The following is a 22,082-nucleotide window of genomic DNA, read 5'->3' on the forward strand; positions in this document are numbered from 1 at the left end:
CAGGAGAACGGAATATGGAGGCGAAGGATGAACCATGAGCTCGCGCAACTCTACGGCGAACCCAGTATTCAAAAGGTGGCCAAAGCAAAAAAGAAGACGACCAGGAACGCAGCGAGCAAGATGGGTAGACCAGGTGGAGCGAGATCTGGCGGAGAGTACACGGTGTCCTAGGGATTGAAGAGCAGCAGCTAATAACCGAGTGAATTGGAGAAACTTTGTTTATCATGACGGAATGCCAAATAAATAAAATAAATAATAGTTATTTGAATGACATTTTCAAATGTTCGCTTTCTCAATTTGAAAACTTGAATATATGCCTCCCAACTTGCTTAAAAAATGTAACTGTTTTTGTCTGAATTTTAACATTGTTTTTTTTTTTGTATAAGTTTTAACATGATATTGGTTTGGCCTTTGGGGAAGGGTTCAAACTTCAACCCCCAATAACACTTCCCCCAAAACGGCTATGAGTACATATTTGTGTTTAACACCACTGACTGTACACATCGCTGCTAAAAAACGCGAACGAGCAAAACAGGAACGACGGGTGGTGAATATTAGCGATCGGCGCAACATCAAAACAAATGACCCCCTCATCTTCCATCCAGTTTCCCCGCATCCACAACAGAAGAGACCGGCTTCGGCGCCGTCGCGTCGCTGCGCATGATTAAAAGCACACTTTCGGTATAGTTCACCACAGCACACCACACCACATCACACAGTCCAAGCCAGTCTCAGCTGGCCGCGCTGCTTTTGGATTGGTGGTTCAATTATTTCTTGTCAAGGGAACGAACGTGACGCTGTTAGTAATTCGGGTTTTTTTGCTGTCTGGAATTTCGAGTGTCTCCATTTAATAGTGAATTTTTAATCGCCAAGAAGGTGTTAAGTGTTACTCGTAGCAAGTGAGTCGTGAAATTCGTCGAAGAATCGCACCAATTAAAGGTAAGTGATAGTCGGATGTAACGAGAGATGGCAAAAGTAATGAAATATTTATTCTGTCGATAAACCGATCTTAAATTGAAACTGGTTTTGTGGGAATGACGTATCCGCTTAGTTTTTTTTTGCTGATCATGACATCGGTTCATCGGTTAAACGTTCAAGACTGGTTGGAAATTGTGGCTTCTCGGAAGATATGCGCGTTTAGTTGAGAACATTTTGCACCGCAAAAAGTTACGTAATCAGTATTGTCACCGCATACACAAAGTGGGTCTGGTGATAACCTATCTTAACCATTGCTTCCGGAGATAAACAATTAGAAGCGACCGAAGCGGTGCAAAGGGAACTCGAACTTGAAGAAAGAAAGTAGGCCTATAGAACTGCTGAAGAGAAGCGTAAAAGCTACTCCAAGTAAGCACTTGCTGCACGGTTGATTTTGCAGGAAAACAGGCTTGTTAAACCTGTTGAGGTAAGTCGCGTGTCCGCTGAACTTAAAATACGCACATTAGTGACGGATTCTCTGTTGCTGTGAGAGCTACAATTGAAGTTTCGACCAGCATGAGCCAAATGCTCATGATTACGATTGTTCGCGGCTTCTCAACGCTTTTGCAGAATAGTGCCAAGACAAAAAATAAATGAGACGTTTAGGATGATATGAGACTTTCGGAACCACTGCTTTGAAGAGATGGTGAATACCAGACGTATGTTATTGACGTAGAACTACATTTTTCTTCAATCCGGGTAAATTTCTGTGGAAAGGTATTTTGGTTAGACCTGTGCGCCGACCATATCATCGGCGGCGGCGGCGTAGGAAACATTTATCCTCGGCGGCGATCGGCGCGCCGGCGTGACGCCGTTGACTTTTATCGGTGGCGGCGGCGGCAGCGTGTATCGGCGTGACTCTAATTACCACTTTTAAAATATTGCGCTGTGCTTTTGTACTCTCATTTTCGGATTTTTTTAATTCAACGTTCATAAATAAAAATGTATGGGTCAGGGTTGACAGGATGGAGAAAAAAGAACCAAAAATGGTAAGAAAAGAAATAAACAAACAAAGTATAAACAAGTGTGAATACCAAAAAATCATCAACGAGCCCACAAAAAAAAAAAATACGAGATGTTCAGTTTAGGAAAAAAAGATAGATAGTTTTTCGATATGTTCATTTCGATTAACCGTAGACCTACTTCGGGAAAATTTGATAAATCTTACGTTGGGTCGTTTTCAATTTTCATATATTTTGTTAGGTTACCCATGGAAAAATTGTAAAAAATGTAAATTTTTTTTCATTCGAATAGAATTTTTCTTTAAACTCCACAGATTCTTCATTTTCTATTGCGACTTTTAAAACATATTCATTATCATTACCACCTGGAAAATTTCGTTTGTTTGAAATAGCGTTGAAATAGGCAACAAAATCACATTAACTATGTGATGTCATCTCCATGAAAATCGCCTTAAAATATGATCCATTCTGACCGAAAAGTTAGCAGAAATCACCATGGTAGGGGAAAATAGCTGAAAGTGTTCTTTTCGATGCCGTAACGTTCAAGCAACAAAGTAACGAGGAACCAGCAAACAAATAAAATGTTTGAAAACGTTCTTTTTGATCATTTTGATTAATATTAAATTCATCGTTAATTTTGGTGAAAAGTTTAAAATCGACGTTGAAAATAATTATCTACAAAAAATCTCTGTTTCAGCTTATTTAATGTTAAATATTGGGGGACTTAGGGAACATTTGTAGATACACGCTCAGGGGAAGGGAGGTACTTAACGAAGTGTTGCACTGCGTGAGGCCACCATGTAAAATTGCGTTACGTAGGGGTGAAGGGGTATTGAGAATTGCCAATCCCGCGATATTTAATATACGAGTGTTCCCTTATCGGCTGTGATTTGCGGTATTTTTATAATCATGGACAAATCTAGCAAACACAACCACTATCGGCGCGGTAAAAATTTCCCCGGCGGCGCGCTAAAAATTCTCGGCGGCGCGCCGGGTCCAAATTATCGGCGGCGGCGGCGTGCGTAAAAGTGTCGGCGGCAGCGGTGCGGCGTGGCGTCGCACAGGACTAATTTTGGTTGATTAAATGAAAATGTTTATCAACCGAGCAAAAAAAAAAACCTAAAAAGCCACTATAACCACAGACAAACAGACCTGCCACTCGATGACGATTTAATCGACCAGAAAAACAACGATTATTTTGAAATTTTACTTAATGGGCAGTAATGCTGCTAATATCGCTATAAGCAAGCGTGCACTAGGGTGTCCCAAAAAAAATCGATGTTGAAAAAGTTGACTTTCTAAAAATTTGTTTTCAGGTTGCCCAAACGTGATTTATGAAAAAATGACTTTTTTAGGCTACAAACCCACTCTGGATTTTTTTTTCAATTCTGTTCGATTCTTAAATTTTTCCATATATTTTTTTATTTTTGTGGGGTTGTTTTTGAACTTCCAGAGCTCATTAAAGATCACAAAAAAAAAAAGAATTTTTCCTCATAATTTCTAGATAAAACCCTTTAAAACACAGATAAAAACAAATTTTGATCAAGAACTGAAATTTTCATTCAAAGCGGGATTTACGACGAAAATTTACATGAAAAAAGATCCTTGATATCTAATCGGGGGGCTGAGATATTGGCATTTTTCTATGTGATAGAAAACTATGCATTTTAACAAATATGTTAAATAATTGTTTTGTTTAGGAAATAAAAAATAACAATGTTCAGAAAACAAATGCATTTTTGGATGACTGATAACTTAGTAGAAGGTTTGAAAATTCGGAAAAATCTGCGAAAAAAGTTAGAACCTAATAGAAAACTAATAGAAAACTCAATGTTGCTCTTAATATGGAAGAGATAGAAACATGATGTCTTCGATAAAGTTCCTTGTTTTAAGATAATATAAAACTTTGTCGAAGACACCTTGCGTCTATCTTATTCTGATAAAAAAGTATTTTTTTATCTCACTCATTGGTGGTTTGATCACCCATCTTTCTACATTAAAAGATGTATTTTTAAATATCCTGAAACTTGAACATACCTTATGGCTATAATCAACATTTGAATATTCGCTGTTTAGGAAATTTTACGCACAAGCGGCAAAATAAAACACTGTGCAATGGAGATATTGATGCATAGTTTTCCATCACATGTAAAAATGCTAATATCTGAGCCCCCCGATAAGATATCGAGGATCTTTTTTCATGTAAATTTTCGTCTTAAATCCCGCTTTGCAGTAAAAATTTCAGTTCTTGATCAAAACAATTTTTTATATGCGTTTTGAAGCGTTTTATCTGGAAATTATGAAAAGAATTCACTTTTTTGTGATGTTCAATGGGCTCTGTGAGTCAAATAATTAAACGCGATGCTGAACCAAACCATGCAAAATATTCAAAAACTGGAAAAATTTAAGAATCAAACAGATTTGAAAAAAGTGCAGAAGAGTGGTTTTGTAGCTTGTTCTTAAATCACGTTTGGGCAACCTGAAAACGATTTTTTAGAAAGTCGAAATGTTCTACAAAAATGCAATAAATAACATTATCTTTCAATTTAGGGCTGAGCACCTTAACTTTTTCAACATCGGTTTTTTTTTTTGACAGCCTAGTGTACATTCATTATCGAAGACAAAAACCGTCGGTAATGCCGCTGGTGTTGATTTAAGCAAGCGTGCACACCCATCAGCAAAGACAAGAACCGTTTTACAGAAATAAGTTAGTAGGCAATAAGCTCACATGGTGGCGCATGAGTGTTAGAATAAGGACGAAGATTTTTAAGGATTTTTCTTCGAAGAGACAGGTCTGTTTGTCTGTGCTAGAACTATCAAACAACATGTCATGGATCTCAAAATATTTAGAATCATCAATGTTATTTCGACACGAAGACTTTTCAAAAATTGGTCGTAAACATCTGTTTCAGCAGAATAATAAAAAAAAACAATTATAAAATATATTAAAATTCTCCTACGGTGCTTATTATTCCATTATATTAGGCGTTTTAGACATTTTGGATAGCATTTTTCGCATTCAAGACATTTTTGATAATGCTTTGAAATTTTTGCCATTTTTTGTCAACTTGGTCATTCGGAATTCCAATCTATGATTTTAAACTTTAATTGGGCTGTGATGTAAGAAATTTTTCTTCATCTGCTCCGACACGCAACACAAAGTAATATATCGGAAATAAATTTCCTTGGCAAAGAAGAAAGAAAAACTAGACGCTAGATTTATCGTAGTAATTGAAGCTGGAACTAAAGCTGCTGCACTCTAGCTGTAGAATAGAAAATTATCACGCTCCACACTTTTGCATCCTTCTTCCTTGACGTGTACAACCTCTCACAGAAACTCTGAAGTGTGGGTGTCTGTTTTTATGGTGTTATTTACGCCTTTTTACGCTCGTTAGAGTTTCGAGATTTGTGGAAAGCTAGCAGCATCCAGCAGCTAGACTAGGCTCTAGGTCTCTAGGTTGGCCGTCTTATGAAAATGGACATTTGCTTCTGTGCTGCAACTGCAAGCAAGAAAACGTTGTCATAAATCACTTGCACATGCACACGCAGGGAACACGCTTAACAGTTGGAAAATTTCCACTAATGAATATGCATATGGAATACGTGATGCACCAGCATTAGCATCCTTGGAGGGATTTGCATATCGCAGTGTGAACTGGAAACCGGGGTTCGGAGTTTGTTTTCAGTTTTGTTTTTGGCAGATTCGACTGCGAGTAAAATTTAAAATTTCTTGCAAACGATTTGATGATGAAAAAGTGTTAACAATGCTGACAATTTCGAGTACATGTTCATTATCTGAATGGAACTTTTCCCTACACCGACAGTCAGTGGGTTCTGTCACATAAACGTACGATTAGAATGACGAGCCCTACAAGAATAGATGTGGTAATTTCCCAATGTACGACCGAAGGGGAATGTTGTTGAGATTCAGCTTTCGGAGCAATTTCCCAGGTACGTACGGTGATGTCGTTCCCGTTGAAGGACTTCTCCCTACCACAGCCTCCACCAGCTACCAAATGGAATGGAAGCATGCAAAGCGAGAAGCGGGCGCGCAGATCGATTACGATGCCACCCTCCTCCCCCTAACTGCCGTACCATCGAGAGACATTTATGAATACAAATAAGCCACAAATAGTAGTACACAATACATGCCCTTCGTATGGTACTTCTGTTTGACATGGACCAAATCCTCCTCCCCTCTGATCAACCTAGCTCGCTTGGGAATGGGGGGAGAGAAAATACATGCCGGAATTTTGGGTACGTGATAACCAACCCTGAGCGAACGGCAATATCCAGTGATGGTGACCACATTTCCATCACACACAATCTCCGTTCCGTTTGCCCTCTTTTGTTCGGAAGCTGCCGCGTGATGGGGTGTAGGCTTTTGTAGCAGCCAGCCGCGAGGGGTTGGGGGACAGGAAAGTTCCATTACATTCCCATATCACATCGCAAGGCTGCTCGTTGGGAGCTAGTTGTTAGGGACCGTTGGTGGTCCCGAGCAATACCGTTTAGATCCCGATGACGATGAAAGCAACTTGTTGGTATTTTCCCACCCTTTTATTAGAGAATTTTGGAACTATTAGCAATTGAATGGGTGAGGATTCTTGGTCGGAGATTCAGTGACAAATGTTCCGAGTGATGGATGGATGATACGACTTGAAATGATAAATGCTCAATTATCAGCTGGCAGAAGGAACAATGCCAAAAGTGCTTCATCATCATCACACCTCTTCATTACAAATCGCTCTACGAAATCTTCCAAATTATGTAAAATCGACTGAGCCATCGAAATGTCGTGCTCCACTCGAAAAACAGCTGAAAGACATCTTCTTTCGTAGCCGGAGCATCCAACCAAGCTTCCGTCGTTAGCTCTTGTCGTGCTACGGATCCGGTGGAACGTCGTTATCATATAAATTGAATCCTGCCTGACGGTCTAAAACTTGGACACACTTGACGGAACATTTTCCACCCATTCCACGGTGCCGGTGAAAAAGCCTCCCCAGGATAATATTTCTCCGCTCCGAGGAAGCAGCTTTTCTCGAAGACGCACCACAAGGCAAAACGAAAATCGATAAAACCAATAAAGAGGAGGCTCGCACACACACACACACACACACCCAGCATAGAGAAGCGTCCATGTTTAAGCGGTAAATGTTGACTAATAAACTAGACACGATTGGTGTGCCTTCGAAAGCTGTTGCGAATTTTAAAGCGATCCAAATTGAGTTGAAATTCTACCTAGTTTCCCAGTCAGGTAAATAAACACCCAACCTACGCGTGTTGCAATGATTGCAATGCACTTCGAGCCACAATAAAGAGAGCGCTAGTATGTTGCCATGCCAGGAGAGGTCGTTGAAACATCTGGCATGGAGTGCAGCATATTTGCAGTCGACTCACAGCTGTGGAAAAATGCCGGTACAGTTCTGCATTCCGGTTCACAGGTATAAATCACTGATTCACTTGTTCACCATCAGGAATTCTACGGATGGTTTACAAGTTTCCTCGGGCTCGTGAATGTCGTTTCCACTGACGGATGGTGCATGGCATTAAACTATCTTATTTGTTACCATTTGTGAGCAACGCTCGACTGTCTGGCATACGGAGGACTGTCACCGTTCTGATGCATAGTCTGTAGAGTACTTTTCCAGTAGGAGTGTGAAATTTACGTTCCTCGCAAAGGAATGATAACTGTCTTGATCTGACTTTTCCATGAAAAAACTTAATCCCGGAAAGAGCAACAATACATATTCAACTGTCTACTGAACAAGTATTGAATTTTATTCAACTACCATAAAACAAGCACTAGTATTTGTGTGTGAATTATTCTTCAAATGACTCCGGAATCGAGCATGTTAGTTTTTGGTTTGTTTTTAAGAAATATTGAAAAAGATACGACTTCTTCCTGCAAATTTTGCGAAAATAAAATTAAGTTTGATCAACTTTAGAGCCTTTCCTTTCGGGTTTCGTGCTACTAGGAAATCAAATGAAGCGTGTCATTAGGTGGAGGCTCATTAATGACCGTCTATGCGTATTGAGGATCAAGGGCAGATTCTTCAATTACAGCCTTATCAACGTGTACCCGCCGACAAACGACAAAAACCATAACGTAAAGGAGGAGTTCTATGAGCTCCTTGCGAAAACATATGTGGAGTGCCCACAACACGATATAAAGATCGTCATCGGAGATACGAACGCACAAATCGGACGAGAGGAGTTCTTTCGTCCCGTTAATGGTAGGGAAAGCCTTCACTCTACCACCAACGACAACGGCTTGAGGTTAGTGAACTTCGCCGCGGCCAGGGAAATGGCCATCTGTAGTACTCATTTTGCACGTGTTAATATTCGGAAGCACACCTGGAGACACCCCAATGGAGAGGCATGCTCCCAGATCGACCACATGCTGATCGACGGCCGGCACTTTTCAGACGTCATAGATGTGCGACCAAATCACTATCTCGTGGTAGGCAAGATTCGCGCCCGGTTGTCCAACGTATTCAAATCGAGTTCGGCGAGGAAGATACGTCTAGACATCCAGAGGTTTTCATCGGAAGGAGTTGCTGCAGAGTATACTCGGAAAGTTGATAGACGGATCGGTTAACCAGCTGGAGGGGACCTGAACAAGCAGTGGAAGCACATCCATGATGCGGTCAGCGAAACAGCGCGAGAAGTGATAGGCATGACAACGAGAACCACGCGTAGTGGGTGGTTCGATGCTGTGTGTCTAGAGGTGACGGAAGAGAAGAACCGAGCCTACGTCAACACGTTAGTAGCAGCTAATCGTGTAACGCATCACATGCGGGAGAAATACCGGGAGGCAAGAGCTGCCTAAAAGAGGCTCCACTGCCGCACTGTGGGGCAGAACCCAGAAAAGTCGCGACAAAACTCAAAAAAAAACGAAATTCAGTTTTCATGCCTCATTTTATTTTCTACTTGCAGTAGACATGTTATCGACTGGAAATCATGACAATTCACTTTGAAAAATAAATTAGGAAATGTGCTATAATGTTGTGAAAGTGAGGATTTACAAGGCTTGTAATATGAAAGTAAAAAATTTCACAGATATTTTCCAGTAGGGCATGCAAATACTTATAAATTAATTAAATAACTCATATGACTCTCATAAAATAGAATATAAACTAAAAGGTAATGTGATACCAAGACAGTTTTGTTGAAAATAGGTTCGAAGGAGGCATAGTATGTCAAACAAGTTTTTTTTGTAATTTTTCCTCATTTTCGGCAATATGAAAAACATAAAGTTCTACGTTGTTCTGCTATGACACTATTATTGTACTAAAATACAAGGTATTGGCTAGTACTAAACCAAAAATCAGCTGCTACTAGTTGCGACTTACCGAGTAATTCGAGTTTTCGCAACGATTGTTTTCATGTCAATTAATGTAAAAAATCGTCAATCAGCAGGGTCCGTATCGATGTTTTTCCTACAAAAGGCTTCGCTAAATGCCGGTGTATGCATTACGACCATAATCGTGTTCGGGGGTCTTTCAAAACTGACGTCCAGTAGTATGAAGACCCCTCAGAAATAATTATTAGTTCTTAGGAAACAGTTTGTTATTGGATGAACAGTGTCTTAAACAAAAGTAAGCGTTTAGTATCTATGCCAAATGGAATAAAATATAACAAGAAGAGCTCTTAGAAAGGGAACATGACCAACTAATCTTCAATTGAACAATGTTCCTATTTGAAATATTTTGTCACAAACAATAACATTAAAATTATATTTTATATTGTTTCTCAAAAATGATGACACATCACAGGTTGGCAAAAAACTATACAAAGACAACTGCAAACTTCCAATAATTCATTTCATGATGACTCGGAAGTTCGAATATATCTGAAATTGAAACATATGTACCTAAGTCCCAGCTATGATTCATTACTGAAATTTTGGGTTTATGAATAATGAAAATAATTTTATCTCGTTAACGGTCCGTCCTACAGTTGTAATATGTTTGACAACTTTATGTCAATTGATGATATAAACAACTTTCCCGAAGCTAAGGCTAGCACCATTTATTCAGAAGATAGATGTCAGCGCCATCTGTAGAAAAAAAAATAAAGCTGCCTGAATACATTTTTCAAAGAGATGTTTTTATGGTGAACAACATTTCCGAAGACATGAACACTGTGGAAACAACTGTTAAGGAGTTATGAGGTTTTGTCGCACCAACGGACCAATTTGCCCCACTGTGTGCCGTAAGAAACGTGAGCACTACGATCGCGTCCGGCACGACACGAGGGGCTTCTATAGGGTAGATCTACTTAATATAGACCACTTCCTTTAGTGGACCACCTGAACTTCTTACACCAAATTACACATTATAAATATACTTATTTTGATATATACTTTGACAACTTCAATAATGTTCTTCATTAGAAATGTTGCAAGAGATGTTTACTATAATATTCTTCATTAAAGCTGCAAAAATGTCTTTCAATAACAGCTACCTGGTTTACCATGGTTTGTTAACGTTTTCATAGGAAATGGCTTTACCAAAAACTGTACTGACATCACACTTTCCGAGCGAAAATAATCAGATTTTCGATGAACGTGTAGGAAAAGAGTGTCTTTAAAAGATAAGCAATAAATTGTACTAAAAAAACACTTGAAATATTGAAAAAAATAGTGGCCCAATTAAGGGTGGAAATGATACTGTATTCCTAATTCCGGCATGCTTCATTTCGAACAAGAGCTATCTTCGAAATAACGCCGCGAATCATAGTTACCATAAATTTGTTATGATTGAGTTATTGTATAAAATTGCTGCTAAAATGGGAAAAACGTCGGAAATTGGTAAAAAATATACTGAAGCAGCTGTTACTGAGTGTCTTCAAGCAATAAAAAGTGGTGTTTCGACTAGAGAAGCTCGCAGGCGCTCCAATTTTCCACGATCCACCGTAATGTTCCGTGCAAGCAGCAAGTGGTCAGGAAAACCACGAAAAGGTAAACAAACTGCATTGACTGCCGCGGAAGGGGACTCATTTGTTCGCTGGATAACTCGGATGGTACGTAAAGGATTCCCTATTACGAAAGAACGGGTGCAGTCTACAGTTGATCCAGATCCAGAACTCTCAGTGCGTAAGCCAGAGTTAGTTTCATCAGCGGCAGCTACTGTTGAAGAGATGTATTATTTAGACCTGGCCCAAATTAGGAAATTGTTGTGGTCCAAATAAGGAAACGGTGGCCCATTAAAGGAAACTGAAGTGATGATTTATTTCTTTTATTATGAGAAAATAGAGGTATTATCTAATTGTTTTTCATGCAGAAAAGATGATAAACATGTTACTTCATGTTTATACACAAAGAAATACTTAATTCAGTTTAGATATTTACACTTTTTCTTGCAAAATTTGCAGCTACGCTACTAAGTGGTCCATTAAAGGCAGTTATACACTAGAACGGAATCAGGAACCGGACCATGTCAGTACCTTCCAGGGAGGGGAACCTGATTACCGATAAATCGCAGGTGGCAAGGCTTTGGGAACAACAGTTTGAAGTGGTGTTGAACGGTGAGAAAGGTAGATGCTAGAAATTGAGGAGGACGGACAACCCGTGGACCCACAACCATTGGACGAGAAAAAAAAAAATACTTACAAAGAACTAAAGAACCACAAAGCCGCTGGGAAGGACGACCTTTTCAAAGTCTGGAGCGAGCGGCTGTGTAGTGCATTTCACCAGATTATCCGAAGGGTATGGTCTGAGGAACAACTACCTACGGACTGGTTGGAAGGACCCATATGCCCTATCTACAAGAAGGGACATAGACTCGACTGTAGTAATTATAACCCTCCTCAATTCCACTTACAAAATTCTTTCCCGTATCCTGTTCTAGCGACTAACGCCGTTACAGGAAGCCTTTGTTGGAGAATATCAATGCGGTTTTCGAGTGGGGCGATCTACAACGGACCAGATGTTCACATTGAGACAGATCCTCGGCAAGTTTCGAGAACACTACTTGCAGACACATTATCTGTTATCCGAATATCGTCACAAATCAAAAAGATTATTTATTTATTAATTTTTTTATTTAACCATCTAGCCATTCAGGTCATGATGGTTTTTCTAGGGTGGGGAAAGCCCTCTGTGGGAGGGGGGGGGGGTGTATAGGTAAGAGCCAGTCTCAAACGGGCGTAAAAACCCTACCGGAATTTCGTACGATAACATTTAACAATGAACATTTAACATTTAGCATTTAACAATCAGCATTCAACATACACATTTTACATTCAACGTTAACGTAGCATAAAAACATTTCGAATTTGTCAAGGAGCTAGTCTTAGTATATTCTCAAAACTATCACTAGGAATACAAAAGTCAAAATGCACATACAAACTATCAAATAATCTACATATCGCTCTGATTGGTTCATTTTGTCCGTATACAAAAAAATACCAAATATTTTCCAGGGTATCCATACCTAGTAGATGGAATCTCTCTTCGTAAGGAGGCAGCTCCATTCTGTTGGGCCAAAGTAAGAACCGAAGGGCATAACATATAAGCCTTGACTGCTCAGATTCAATTCTTCTAATCCATATTTCTGCGTACGTGTTCGACACAATGACACATGATTCCAGTGCAGAACGCACAAGCTAGAAGTATACGGCTTTAAGGCAATATGGGTTTCTGAACTCTCTGGCGATTCGCATAATAAAACCTAAATTTTTATTCGCTTTTGATATGATATGAGCGTGATGGTCATGGAATAACATTTGATAATCTAGCAGTACACCAAGATCTTAACTACAATTGTACGATTAAGTTATTCACCGTTGATCGTATGGTTCCAGATTATTGGATTTTCTTCCGGGTGAATGAAATCACGGAATATTTTGTCACACCTATGGTCAGAAGATTTTTGCAACACCAGTCGCAGAGAAGGTCAACGTACCTCTGCAGCTCCTGGCAGTCATCAATAGATCTGGTTGCCAAATATTTAAGATCATCGGCATAAATCAGCCTACATCCTAGTGGCAAAACAAGACAGATATCGTTGAAAAATAGCGAGAAAAGCAATAGACCAAGGTTGCTTCCTTGGGGCACACCTGATAAATGTACAAAACTGCAAGACTCAGCACTTCCCAATTAAACCATGAAGCCAAGCTGATCCTCAGAAATGTACGATTTAGTAGCAACTTGGAACTTGCACATAACGAGGTTATACCATGATAATCTAAAATGTTTGGTTGTCGCCGTGCTTGAAAACCGGGAACAGAAATGTTTTATTTTTCTGCAATAAGGAATACTCTGACTGTGGCAACGAAATAAATGCTATCCCAACATGCACAAATATTTGTTTAGCTAGAAAATGTAGATATGCCAATATCTGTATTTTCTCTGATAGTCAAGCAGCTCTTAATGCACTTTAAGCCTACACATGCCAGTCGAAGTTAGTTTGAGATTGTATTTTATCCCTACGACAACTGACTGTAACAAATGATGTAAATCTATACTGGGTGCCTGGTCACTGTGGTATAGAAGGAAATGAAAAAGCCGATCTCTTAGCAAGAATTGGTTCTTCAACTGCATTCTTCGGACCGGAGCCATTCTGTGGGGTTTCTACATCCTGCCTGAAATCATAGCTCAGAGGCTGGGAAGCAATGATGATTGGTGCCAACTGGAGGGCTACTTCCAATGCAAGACAATCTAAACTGTTCATTACACCTTGCAATAGAATCACCCGCAACCTCCTCAGTACAAATAAAGCTGATCTGAGTACGTTGACTGGCCTACTGACTGGACACTGTCCGAGTAGGTATCACCTTAAAACCTAAATTAATCCACCTAGCGGTCAGACCCAGCCTTTCTCATTCAAACTTATCTACTATGTACTATATTGATGTTATTCCCTCCGTATCTGAACTATACAGTCACCACTATCGTTTTAAATCGTTCTAAATCAAAAAAATAAGTGATGACATGTGGTTTTTTTTTACATTTACATTTACATTTTTACATTTTTTTAGTATCTGATAACTAAAACTTGAGATGTTATACACAAAACTACATAAAACATGCAAAATTATGACTTTTTATGCTGAATTTGCCTCTAATTCAAAATTCAAAGCGATGACATGTGGTTATTATTCCATTAAAATGTTTGTTAACGCTCAGGAAAGATATATGAGGAAAAATATAAAGTATCTGATTACTAAAACTTGAGATGTTATTCACAAAACTACTTAAAACATGCAAAATTATTACTTTTTATGCTGAATTTGCCTCTATTTCAAAATTCAAAGCGATGACATGTGGTTATTTTTCCATTAAAATGTTTGCTAACGTTCAGGAAAGACATTTGAGGAAACACAAAAAGTATCTGATTGCCTAATTTTAAGATATTATTCACAAAACTACGTAAAACATGCAAAATTATGACTTTTTTTGCTGAATTTGTCTCTAAATCAAAATTCAAAGCGATGACATGAGATTATTTTTTCATTAAAAAGTTTTTTTACGTTCAGGATAGACATTTGAGGAAAAGTAAAACGTATCTGAAATATTAATCACAAAACTACGTAAAACATGTAAAATCATGAGTTTTTAGCTGAATTTGCCTCTAAATCGAAATTCAATGCGATGACATGTGATTACTCTTTCATTAAAATGTTCGTTAACGTTCAGGAAGACATTTGAGGAAAAATAAAAGGTATCATAATGCAAAAAGTTGAGATATAACTCATAAAACTACGTATGTTTGAAGATGGTTTATGTATACAGCACAACAATATCGCACGCTAGCCTTCTAATAGCGTTCTTGATCAACCAGATTAGTTGGGAGAATTCGTTATCTATATTGTTTTTAGCACATTTTGCATGCTGTTGGATAAGTACAACCATACACCGTGCCCCGGTGCTGAGTCGAAAAAAATTCCAGGTCGAAAAGATTTTCGACCTGATCGGGGATCGAACCCGATATCACAACCGTGTGAGAGCCAATCGACATCGCTAACCACAGAGCCACGGGGAATACAGAATACAGAAAAACATATCAAAATACTTTTTTTGAAATTTATATGTTTTATACAGTCCCTTCACAATTACGGGTCAGTCAACGTTTTGCCTGAATGTTCAAAAATGAAGATAAAATCGGAAAAATTATCAACCACGAATGCTTTACTATCTATTTCTGTGTTCTGATGTATACTTTCGATCGACAATTAGTTTTATTGCAGCTGATGTGTGTAAATCGGTTAAGAAGTAAAATATCATTTGCATAGCAAAAGACACAATTATGGGTCGCTTTTGGCATTCAAGATCATTTAGTCTATAAAATCATCAAAGAAAGTTATCTAAAAAGTTATTTCATTGTTGTAAAAGCTTGATCATTTCATTAAGTCGTGATGTATTATCATGCAAAAGTAAGAAAAACACCGCAAAATGTAGCATTTCTACAATTATGGGTCACTTTACTTAATGGACGGAGCAGAATTATTTTTTTCAGTGACATTTTCAAAATTAAATCATTTCAATCGTATAAATAAGGTTACAAGTGAGTTATAAAAAATACCTCTGCCAATAAAAATAGAAATAAAAAATGTCGACTTCCGGTTTAAGCAAAATAACCTAAAGAGCTATTTGACCAACAATTTCAATACTTCCAAAAGTAGAACTCCTTAAGTCTTTTTGAAATCCAAAATGGTGACTTACAGTTTCTGTAAATCAGCCTTAAAACACAAAATGCAATCCAATAAGGAAACTTCCGTTCTCGGAATATTGAAGTACTAAAAGTGATGATAGACATATAAGATGTGAAATATTTTTTAAGTAAGTTGAGCTAATGCAGCAATGAAGTATAAAAAAAAAATCTTGGCTTCGAAACCTTTGATCCCGAGCATCGCCGGGAGCGTTCAACTAGTATCAAATAATTATGAAGTTTGTTATTTGTAAGTTTGAGAGATGACTCGTTCGTATGACACTATTTATGTTCAAATAAGTCGTGTAATCTTTGAGATAATAGAATTTCGTTGTTTTATTACCAATTTAATACAAACCGGTTGCTTAGTTCGATTATAATCAAATGAAATGGGAACTTATAGGGCAGCCAAACTTTGAAACCACGTCTTCAATCATAATCCATCAGTTAACCCTTAAATAGTCCGTTCATCTGATAATACTATTGATCAAATCGGTTGTGTACTTTCTGAGATAATAAAGTTTCGTGATTTTCACAATTCGGTACATTACAGACGAAGTTAAAGTTCGATTACAGTAAAATTCATGAGTCAGCTAGACCTTTCATTTGACACTAATTTCGTGAAAATCGGTTCAGCCATCTCTGAGAAAAGTGAGTGAGCTTATGTACTCTTCGGAATATGTTTCTTTTCATAGCTAGATTTCACATTTCTAAACATAACAGGCAAAGTAATAGTCCGATTGCAAAAAAATCAATGGGGTCTTATGGGGTAACTAGACTTTTGATATAACACTGATTTTGTGCAAATTGGTCCAGCCATCTCTGAGAAACATGAGTGAAATTAAACAGTCTTCAGAAGACGTTTCTTTTCATAACTTTTGAACCACATATTCAATCTATAAAAAATTCAAAAATTAAGTGTTTTTAAGATTTTTTTAAGTACATTTGATACCAGTTTTATTGAAATCGGTTGTGTGGTTTCTGAGATATTAATATTTCGTGACTTTTACATTTTTAAACATAACCTCCAAAATAAAAAACACACACACACACACATACAGACACAGACACAGACACACACACACACACGCACACACATACATACATACATACAGAAAATGCTCAGCTCGTCGAACTGAGTGGAGTGATATATGCCATTCGGCCCTTTGGAGCACTTTCATATCTTCGGTTTTGCAAGTGATTGCTATACCTTTCTAGGAGAAAGGCAAAAAGTTAGAAAAATTATTTATTAGGAGTAAATTATTCGTGCTGAAGAAATAGCGAAATAAAAAATATGACTTTGAATTTCGTACACTTCAATCACGAGCAATACCGGGAACGTACGAATAGCACAATACCAAATTTAAATTTTGTTGAGGCCATATGTTTTGATCAAAGCAGTTACAGTTTTAAATAGTCTTTGAATTTCGTTTCTTTTCATAACTTTTGAAACACATATCAAATTGCTATGGAATTTCTTACTTGTGAGTTTGAGAGACAACCCGTTCAAATCTCACTAGATATGTTCAATAAGTCGTGTGATCTTTGAGATAATAGACTTTCGTTGTTTTTATAATTTAATACCTAACGGTTGGAATAAAAATACGATTATAGTCAAATAAAATGGGAACCTATAGGAAAGCCAAGCTTTTCATTTGACACTAAGATGGTTGAATTTAGTCCAGCTAAGAAACGAGTGAATTTGAAAAGTCACCGGAACATGTTTCTTTTCACAATTTTTGAACCACGTGTTTAATCACTATAGAATTCATCAATTAACCTTTAACTAGCCCGTTCATTTGATACCAATATTGTTCAAATCGGTTGTGTACTTTCTGAGATAATGAAGTTTCGTGATTTTCATATTTTGATACATTACAGACAAAGTAACAGACTGATTACATTGAAATTCAATAGGGAGTTATGAGGCAGCTAGACCTTCCATTTGACACTAATTTCGAGGAAATCGGTTCTGCCATCTCTGAGAAAAGTGAGTGAGTTCAAGTAGTCTTCGGAATATGTTTCTTTTCAAAGCTGGATTTCACATTTTTAAACATAACAGGCAAAGTAATAGTCCAATTGCAAAATAAATCAATAGAGTCTCATGGGGTAATTAGACCTTTCAAATGACACTGATTTTGTGGAAATCGGTTCAGCCATCTCTGAGAAACATGAGTGAGATTAAACACTCTCCAGAACACGTTTCTTTGAATAACTTCTGAACCACACGTTCAATCTTCATGAAACTCAAAAGTTAAGGATTTTTTAAGTAGCTTGTTCATTTAAAACCAATTTAAACCAATTTAAAACCAATCGGTTGAGTAGTTTCTGAGATAATGATGTTTCGTGATTTTCACATTTTTAAACAACCTCTAAACTAAAAATCCGATTGCAATGAAATTCAATAGGGTCTTATGGGGCAACTAGATCTTTCATTTGCAATTAGTTTCATGAAGATAAGCTCCTACAAGGGAAGAAGTGGCAACGATTTGTTGAAAATAATCCTAAGAGGTACGCATAGCAGTGATGCACATTATTGAGTACAATGACTGAAATTCCATCTGGTCCAGGGGACAAGGACTTCATTCTCCCTAGAGCTGTCAAAACATCGTTGTTAGAAAACTGCACATTAGACAGACTAAGCAGGTTAGTTGGAACGTATTGAATTGCTGTTTTTGACTTACTCTGCAGTTGCTGAATTTGTCTTGAAAACGCTCGTGAAATGTTTGGTAAATAAATCACAGATTCCATCGGGTGAGCTGGCAGATTCGTTCTCAAGAAACATGGTAGATGGCAGTCCGGTTTTTTTCCGTTTTTCGTTTACAAATTTCCAAAACCGCTTTGGGTCTGATTGCGTTTTCATCACATATTGTTTGTGAAGAAAGCGGTTGTAATTTCTTTAGTTGCTACTGGATGACCGAGGACGAAAAACAGGAAGGTGGATAGTGAACAGCTCATTCAAAATTAAAAAGAAACTTCCAACAGCAGCATTAACATCCGAAATCAGTATAAGATACCAATTTAAATCCCGAAGGGAGCAATTTAGTCCATCAAAATAGGTTTTAGAAAAGTTTAGCAGTCTGTTGTCCGTTACTTTAGCAAAACGAATATTTTTCCTGAAGGGTAATGTTGCGAACAAAGGAGGGTGATGCGCGTCAGCTTCGATTAGTGATTCAAAGACTTCAGACACTACAGTGTACGATTCCAGTGTACGATTCCGTTCATTCCTAACTCAACTGCAACATATTCAGCTTGTTCATTCCATCAATGAGATAGGAATTGGACCGTGAGAAAACCGATTCTGACGGATCAGGATAGACAAAACCAGAGTATGACGTTTTCCAAACCAGCGACGGGAAACTGGTGAAACCACGTCAAGCGGACGGAGAATCCAGCTGAGCTTGTATCAAGGGGATTTTAGGGGGTATACCGAACGACCTGGAGGAGCTACCGCCTTGGCTGCATGGTTCTTGATCAACATTGGAGCAGTCATTTCGAAAATTTGTGTTTCCGCGTCAAGCTTCACTTGAATGCAGCTGAAGTATCATCTGCGCTGACAGAACCAGCTTCGGCAACAGGCGATGCTCTCACGAAGTGGAATCAAAGTAACAGAAAAGCCAAGTCGATTCCCATTGGATTCACAACGGACAAACTCCTTGAATTTGACAAAGCCGTTTCAAGCCAAACGTTGCTAAGGAAGCAGTTGGCACGATTACGAAGGAAGGAAGGAATCTCATGATCTTATCCGGCAACTCAAGACCATAGGAGCGAAAATGGAAGTAGGTGAATTTGTAGCTGCTTTCAACCTCACGCGACAGCAATGATCCTCAGGTGACAGCACACGAGAATCTATAGAAGAAGAACGGTCAAGCAGCGGATGTTGGCCGAAGAAAGAAAAAGGACAGATCGCCAGGATGACTTGGAGTGAAGAAGCGGCAGAAGAGGTTTACTGACAAGTGCCATCACAATGGCAAAGTCGGGCACATGCAGCAGAATTGATGTTCGGAGAAACCGGAACGAAATATTTTAGCGGCACTGGATAAGAAGGCAGTCGCGTTCATGATCAATGGTGATCAGGAAAAGTCTGAAACCGGAAGGATCCAGTTCTGCCTAGGCTAAGGATGCAGTGATCATCTCGTGAAGAATTTTAATCATCTGCGGTCTGTCGCGGAATCGAAGAATCCCACAACAAAACGAGATAGCTGAACGCTTTAATCAGACGCAGGTTGAAAAGCTAAGATTAATTTGGCCTAATTCGAAGACTGCGATTATGTTGTGGTTAGAAATGGCTTTGACGGCGACGTACCTCCTAAACGGAATGTTTCACTCACACTGAGGTGGAATCAGTGAACCGCAAATCAGTAAGTGACCCTGTTCCATTTTTACTTTCGAGCAAGGAGCACGTGATGTTGAGCGCTGGTTTGGCTGTAGTAATTTGGCTAGCCGGTCGGCGATCTATGGAGACAACCGTGGTTGTACAGGGATGGCCCAAAACCTGGAGGGTAACCGAGCAAAACATATTTACATCAAACACCATTTTATTCGCGACCACATTGTAGCTGAACGCATACGAATGCAACTTTTTTGGACTGACAGCCGTCTGGTGGACATTCACGAAGGTGCTGGACGGTAGATGGTTCGAAGATCTGCAATGACTAGTTGGGCTCCATAATAGAAAAGGGTTGACGAAGTAGGTATTAACAAGCCGGCCTTGAGAAGTTGACAAGCGCTCATAGAGAAGATATTTAGTCATTTCCAATAAAGTTTTTCGATGATTGACGAGTACGCGACCGTCTGTTTTGCCTTCGCGGTAATCTGCTCCTACAGGTAGCACCTGCGACAATGGACTTAACGCCTGCTGCTGACTCAGCTACGATAAAAGAAATCGGTATTAAAACTTCCCAGTATGCCATCGTCTAAACCCCCTAACTGGAGAAAAAACGAGAATGATCTTCATACCAAAGGCTTGCAAGCGCAATAAATCACCTGCAAAGGCCTTTAGACCAATCAGTTTGTTAAAAATAATGAAAAAAACTAATTTACTACCACGTCAAATTAATATACCTAAAACACATATGCTGAAGACAAAAAAGCAAAATCTATAGATGCAAAAGAAATCGCACTAGCTGCTTTCTTAGACATAGAGGGAGCTTTTCATAATGTATCGCAACACTCAATACTGAACGCAATAAAATGCTATGAACTTGATACATATACCTCAAAATGGATTCAAACAATGCTGAATAGTCGTGACAAAAATGCCGTATTGGGTAATAATACCCTCACAAGGAACACAACTAAGTTTTTCACTGAGACTAAACATCTTGGAGTAGTTTTAGATCAGAAACTAAGCTGGAATGCACATATTGAATATGTCATTGGTAAAGCTACAAGTGCCCTCTGGGCGTGTAGCAAAGCTATTGGCAGAAAATGGGGTCTAAGGCCAAGTATCATTTATTGGTTGTACCAGGCAATAATTAGACCAAGGATAACATATGCCTCGCCAGTGTAGTGGCTTAAAACGAAAGAACAGTCAACGCAGAACATGCTTGGCAAGTTGCAAAGGCTAATTTGTAATGCAATTACAGGAATAATAAACAGTGCTCCGTCGGAAGCCTTATATGCAATTCTGCATATATTACCACTTTCAGGTAGTACAACTAGAGGCAAAAAAAGTGCGTTGAAATTAACACGTCATAAGGAATTACCTGATGAAGATCAAAGAGGCCAACTGGCAATCCTCAAAGATTTCCAGCTGAGCAAACATATACCAGGAAGACTTCATGAATACAAAAGCAAATTTCGAAATACCTTCCAAAATCATAGAGACCGAGCGGGAAGTCTGGGAACAAGGTGGCCTGAATATCCGACAAGGCTCTGTCGTCTTTCACACAGATGGCTCAAAAATGAATGATTCAACCGGAGCAGGTGTTAATGGTCCAGGAATAAGTATCTCGATACCAATGGACCGTTCTGTGGGGTGTCATCAAGCACCTTGGAAGCAGGATCGAAAACCTGGGAACATCGGACAATACAAATGAACTGAATATGCTCAGTAAGGCCACGCCAGTCGAAACGCTTTATAAAACCAACCGTGAAGAGAAGCCAGCAGTTGCTTAGTTTGAATAAAAAGGAATTAAGGACAATTAATGGACTGTTTACAGAACACTGTCCAAGTAAACATCACCTGAAACAAATTGGTCAGTCAATTGATGAAATTTGTCGTTTCTGCGGGTTCTAATGTGAAACCACAAAACATTTGCCCTGCCACTGCAGTGCACTAATACAGTGCAAAATAGGAGCCTTTGGAAAAGGAACTTCGGAGCCTTTAGAGGTCTGGTCTGCGAATCCTAATTCAGTACCAAATTGGGAGAAAGGGTGCGACATGACAACGACGATCACTTCCATCAAGAGTGATATGTCTGCAACGAGTATCTAGACTAAAAGAAAGATATACCACAAAAGATTAAAATAACACAAAACGCCATCGTCT

General features: G+C 38.7%; 1 protein-coding gene across 1 annotated transcript in view; it reads left to right on the forward strand.

The window, feature by feature from the left end:
• The first annotated feature begins 626 nt into the window (after positions 1 to 626).
• LOC129717927 (transcription factor E3-like) overlaps positions 627 to 22,082 on the forward strand; it is a 50,150-nt gene continuing 28,694 nt past the window's right edge. The window contains exon 1 of the mRNA XM_055668215.1: positions 627 to 939. The gene's annotated coding sequence lies outside the window, so the exon portion shown is untranslated. The remainder of the gene's footprint in view (positions 940 to 22,082) is intronic.

This window comes from Wyeomyia smithii, chromosome 1, assembly GCF_029784165.1.
Source record: "Wyeomyia smithii strain HCP4-BCI-WySm-NY-G18 chromosome 1, ASM2978416v1, whole genome shotgun sequence".
NCBI lineage: Eukaryota > Metazoa > Arthropoda > Insecta > Diptera > Culicidae > Wyeomyia > Wyeomyia smithii.